This window comes from Ranitomeya variabilis, chromosome 2, assembly GCF_051348905.1.
Source record: "Ranitomeya variabilis isolate aRanVar5 chromosome 2, aRanVar5.hap1, whole genome shotgun sequence".
Taxonomy (NCBI): domain Eukaryota; kingdom Metazoa; phylum Chordata; class Amphibia; order Anura; family Dendrobatidae; genus Ranitomeya; species Ranitomeya variabilis.
The window spans coordinates 515,321,250-515,326,786 of record NC_135233.1 but is presented as its reverse complement, the minus strand read 5'-3'; the positions used below and the strand labels follow the sequence as shown (position 1 = coordinate 515,326,786).

Here is a 5,537-nt window from a genome sequence, read left to right as displayed (position 1 = left end):
TTGGCTTTTTGAATGGAAAATTAGCTCCAATCATTAGCAGACACCATGTCGCGTTTGGAGAGCCACTGTGTGCCTAAACATTGGAGCTCCCACACAAGTGACCCGATTTTTGAAACTAGACCTCCCAAGGAACTAATCTAGATGTGTGGTGAGCACTTTAAACCCTCAAGTGCTTCACAGAAGTTTATAACGCAGAGCCATGAAAATAAAAAAAAATTTATTTTCTCAAAAATGATTTTTTTAGCCCACAATTTTTTATTTTCCCAAGGGTAACTGGAGAAATTGGACCACAAACGTTGTTGTCCAGTTTGTCCTGAGTACGCTGATACCCTATATGTGGGGGTAAACCACTGTTTGGGCACATGTCGGGGTTCGGAAGGGAAGTAGTGACGTTTTGAAATGCAGACTTTGATGGAATGCTCTGTGGACGTCACGTTGCCTTTGCAGAGCCCTTGATGTGCCTAAACAGTAGAAACTACCCACAAGTGACCCCATTTTGGAAAGTAGACCCCCCAAGGAACTTATCTAGATGCATAGTGAGCACTTTAAACCCCCAGGTGCTTCACAGAAATTTATAACGCAGAGCCGTGAAAATAATAAATGTGTTTTCTTTCCTCAAAAATATTTTTTTAGCCCAGAATTTTTAAATTTTCCCAAGGGTAACAGGAGAAATTTGACCCCAAGAGTCGTTGTGCAGTTTCTCCTGAGTACGCTGATACCCCACATGTGGGGGAAAACCACTGTTTGGGCACATGCCGGGGCTCGGAAGGGAAGTAGTGACATTTTGGAATGCAGACTTTGATGGAATGGTCTGTGGGCATCATGTTACGTTTGCAGAGCCCCTGATGTGCCTAAACAGTAGAAACCCCCCACAATTGACCCCATTTTGGAAACTAGACCCCCCAAGCAACTTATCTAGATATGTGGTGAGCACTTTGAACCCCCAAGTGCTTCACAGAAGTTTACAACGCAGAGCCGTGAAAATAAAAAATCATTTTTCTTTCCTCAAAAATGATGTTTGAGCAAGCAATGTTTTATTTTCACAAGGGTAACAGGAGAAATTGGACCCCAATAGTTGTTGCCCAGTTTGTCCTGAGTACACTGATACCCATATGTGGGGGTAAACCACTGTTTGGGCGCATGTCGGGGCTTGGAAGGGAGGGAGCACCATTTGACTTTTTGAACGCAAGATTGGCTGGAATCAATGGTGGCGCCATGTTGCGTTTGGAGACCCCTGATGTGCCACTCCAACACTAACCCCAACACACCCCTAACCCTAATCCCAACTCTAGCCATAACCCTAATCACAACCCTAATCCCAACACACCCCTAACCACAACCCTAACCCTAATCCCAACCCTAACCCTAATCCCAACCTTAACCCCAACCCTAACCACAACTTTAACCCCAACACACCCCTAATCCTAACCATAACTCTAACCACAAGCCTACTTTTAACCCTATTTCCAACCCTAGCCCTAATTCCAACCCTAACTCTAATTCCAACCCTAAGGCTATGTGCCCACGTTGCGGATTCGTGTGAGATTTTTCCGCACCATTTTTGAAAAATCCGCAGGTAAAAAGCACTGCGTTTTACCTGCGTATTTACCGCGGATTTCCAGTGTTTTTTATGCGGATTTCACCTGCTGATTCCTATTTGGGAACTGTTGTAAAACGCTGCGAAATCCGCACAAAGAATTGACATGCTGCGGAAAATACAATGCACCATTTCCGCGCTGTATTTTCCGCACCATGGGCACAGCGGATTTGGTTTTCCATAGGTTTACATGGTACTGTAAACCTGATGGAACACTGCTACGAATCTGCAGTGGCCAATCCGCTGCGGATCCGCAGCCAAATCCGCACCGTGTGCACATAGCCTAATTCTAATGCTAACCCTAGTTCTAACCCTACCCCTACCCCTAACCCTACCCCTAACCCTAACCCTGCCCCTACCCCAAACCCTACCCCTAACCCTAACCCTAACCCTAGTTCTAACCCTAGTGGAAAAAAAATATATATTTTCTTTATTTTATTATTGTCCCTACCTATGGGGGTGATAAAGGGGGGGGTTCATTTACTATTTTTTTTATTTTGATCACTGTGATAGGCTTTATCACAGTGATCAAAATGTAGCTGGAATGAATCTGCCGGCCGGCAGATTCGGCGGGCGCACATTTTGGAAGATGGCGGCGCCCGTGGAGAAGACGGACGGACACCGGGAGGCTCGGTAAGTATGAGTGGGGGGGATTGGAGAACGGGGGGTGTGATCGGAGCACGGGGGGAGCGGACAGGAGGACAGGGGAGCGGACAGGACGACGGAGGGGAGCGGAGCACAGGATGGAGGACTGGGAAGGAGATCGGTGGCAGTGGGGGGGGGACAGATCAGGGTTTCCAGCCATGGCCGATGATATTACAGCATCGGCCATGGCTGGATTGTAATATTTCACAAGTTTTCATAGTGAAATACTACAAATCGCTCTGATTCGCTGTATCACTTTCAACAGCCAATCAGAGTGATCGTAGCCACGGGGGGTGAAGCCACCCCCCCAGGGCTGAAGTACCACTCCCCCTGTCCCTGCAGATCGGGTGAAATTGGAGTTAACCCTTTCACCCGATCTGCAGGGACACGATCATTCCATGACACCACATAGGCGTCATGGGTCGGATTGGCACCGACTTTCATGACGCCTACGTGGCGTCATGGGTCTGGAAGGGGTTAATGGCTAACTGAAAAGATGGTAACAAATTGCAAGCTTTCAAGACTATACAGGTCTCTTCATCAGGCAAAGACTAAATGAAATTCTGAAGAATCACATATTTATGCACAGCATAGAAAAAAAAAAAGGAAAAACCATGGATAAGACAGGGGACATGAAGCAGAATTACCATGAGTGATAAACAGTTATGTCCATAAATATTGGGCCAGTTCTTAGATAAGGATTGTTTTATTGGGGTCTGGTTCTGTTGTGATGACCCCTCATAGTCTGAGGGGCAAGTTCCTTAGTTGATGTAAAAAGACATAAATCCATGCGACACATTCATTCCTGCAGTGAGAGTGTCAAAGGTCGTCATCAGTTTATATTCCCAGACTCTTCTGTCTCTCTGAGATTTGAAATTTTACAGCAATATTACTTACCATTGCTGTGCCAGTCTCCTGTAGATAGATCTGCTTGTCAAATTCAAAGTAATTGTGGGTGAGGATGAATTTTATAAGTTTCACCACAGAATTTGCATCAGTACCTGTGTTTTCCAGGAAGAATTTGCAGGCATTTAATCCATCCTGGTGTGGGATATTGGAGTACAAAGATTCCACATCCATGGTGGCCAGGATGGTTCCTTTTGGTAGAGGACCTATTGCTGATAGTTTATTCAATATGTCAGTTGTGTCCTGAATGAAGCTGGGTGCATCCTTTACCAGGGGTTTAAGAATACCCTCTACCCATCCAGATACCTGCTCAGTAAGGGTGCCCACACATGAGATAATTGGTCTTCCTGCTACATTACAAAGCTAAAGAAGAAAATAACCGGGTACCTCTAGTAGTTACCTACAATCCAAATCTTGAGGTGCTAATGGGAGCTGCATGGAAATTACAACCTTTACTGCAAAAAGATGCCCGCTTACAATCCATTTTTCCAGACCCCCCACTACTGTGTTTTAGGCAGCCCCCAAATCTAAGAAGCATCATTGTCAAGAGCTCCCTGTCCTCTCCAACAGCTGCAGGAACCTTTCCTTGCGATCAGAAAAAATATAAAACCTGTCCATTTATAATGACCACGGACAAGACAAAGATCCCCAATTCACATCAGGACTACAAGATCCCAGGTACTTTCAACTGCGTCACTTCTAATGTGGTGTACCTAATTATTTGTACTAAATGTCCAACTGGGGGTCTGTATGTGGGGGAGACAGGGCAAAAGCTTAGAACAAGAATGAATTCTCACCGCCACACAATAAGAGAAAAAAGAATGGATCTACCTGTGGCAATACATTTTGTCTCCCAAATCATAACATTATGGACATGAAATTACTTGTGTTAGGCCGCTTTCACATTTGCGGTTGTGTCCGCAGCGTTTCTTCCGCAACTATCCGCATGCGTTGTGTATTCCTATATTTAACATTATCGACGCATGCGTTTTTCTATGTTCGCGTTTTGCCGCGTTTGACGACGCATGCGTCGTCTAGCCGTCTGCGTCTTGGCGCGGAAATGCAACATGTAGTAATTTTTAGAGGCGTCATTTTGCCGCCTGGAAACGTATGCGGCTGATTGCGCAAGGTTTGCGCCCAAAAAACGCATTGTAGTCTATGTAAACGCATGCGTTTTTCAGTACATGCGTTTGCTTGCGTTTGCCGACGCATGCGTCTCAATTGAGAAAAACATGTCTAGACACTGATAAGCCACCCCCCACATACAAGGTGATAAAGGGAGGGTGTGGACAGTTGCAGGTCACTACTCATCAGACTGCCTTGCAGACGAGACGCCCCACAGCCCCTTGGATCAGCAAACAAGCCTCAGAACTATGTAAGTATATCCTATCCAATGCATTTCTTTTCTATAATCTGTGTCTATGTGCCCTAATTTCTGTCATTCCTTTCTTTCTGCACACATCAGAATGTCTTCTTCTTCTGATGAGGAAACGCCTGGGCCTGCACAAGGGGAACATGTCAGCGAAGTGAGTATTCACCTCCTCAGATTGTATTCACTGTCACATCTACACATATGACAATGTATATTTTCCCTTTTTCAGACCACTTCTTCTACAGCGGAAGAGACTGGGCAGGAGACTGGGCAGGAGCAGCGTAGTCACGGCCGGGCAAGACGGCGGCATCGTGTAAGTATACCCGGCTGAATGTGTATTGTATCCTCACTTTATAATTCTTGAATCTTCATTTCTTTCTACTTCTCTCTTTCTTTCCCTTTTGCTTCAGCACCAGTGTTTTTTTTTACTTCAATATTCATGCCATTCCTCTGATTCTGTTTTCTGTCTTCCGTATGTGAACGCCTCCTATATTAATGTACTTTTTGTTGTTAGGTTCCAGAGGAGGATGAGGACCTAATTGAGAATGAACACCTCATCTCCCTGGTTCACGAGCGAGTCGCATTGTGGGACACCCGAGATCCACTGCACGCCAACAATGTGACGATCCGGAGGCTTTGGAATGAGGTGGCCGCAGCGTTGTGGGATGGCTGGGCCAATGCCCCGGCTCGGGTCCGTTCTGCATTTGGTAAGAATCGCAATGCAGTGTGATGTAGTCAATACCTTGGCCATGCTCACACAACTGTGTATGATGTGAGAAAGTCATTACTTTTTCACAGCACATACATAAGCCAGACCTCACAACTCAACACCCCACAATATCGGCACTCAACCCCAAGCAGGCGCAGTTAAGTTTTTGGTTTGTGTGTGTTTAATAAACCTGTGTTTTGCCCCAATAAGGTTTGGTTAATTGTGTATTTCGCCGCCGTCACCACACAGCATGCGCCAATAAAAAATAATGCGTCAAACACTTTTTTGGGGGCCACCTCCAACCTCCA

General features: G+C 45.7%; 1 long non-coding RNA gene across 1 annotated transcript; it reads left to right on the top strand.

Moving 5' to 3' along the window:
• Positions 1–4,037: 4,037 nt before the first annotated feature.
• On the top strand, positions 4,038–5,114 carry LOC143809681 (uncharacterized). The gene is made up of 4 exons (XR_013222391.1): positions 4,038–4,523; positions 4,614–4,674; positions 4,750–4,833; positions 5,035–5,114. It is a non-coding gene; the product is annotated as an uncharacterized LOC143809681 (long non-coding RNA).
• The last annotated feature ends 423 nt before the right edge of the window (positions 5,115–5,537 follow it).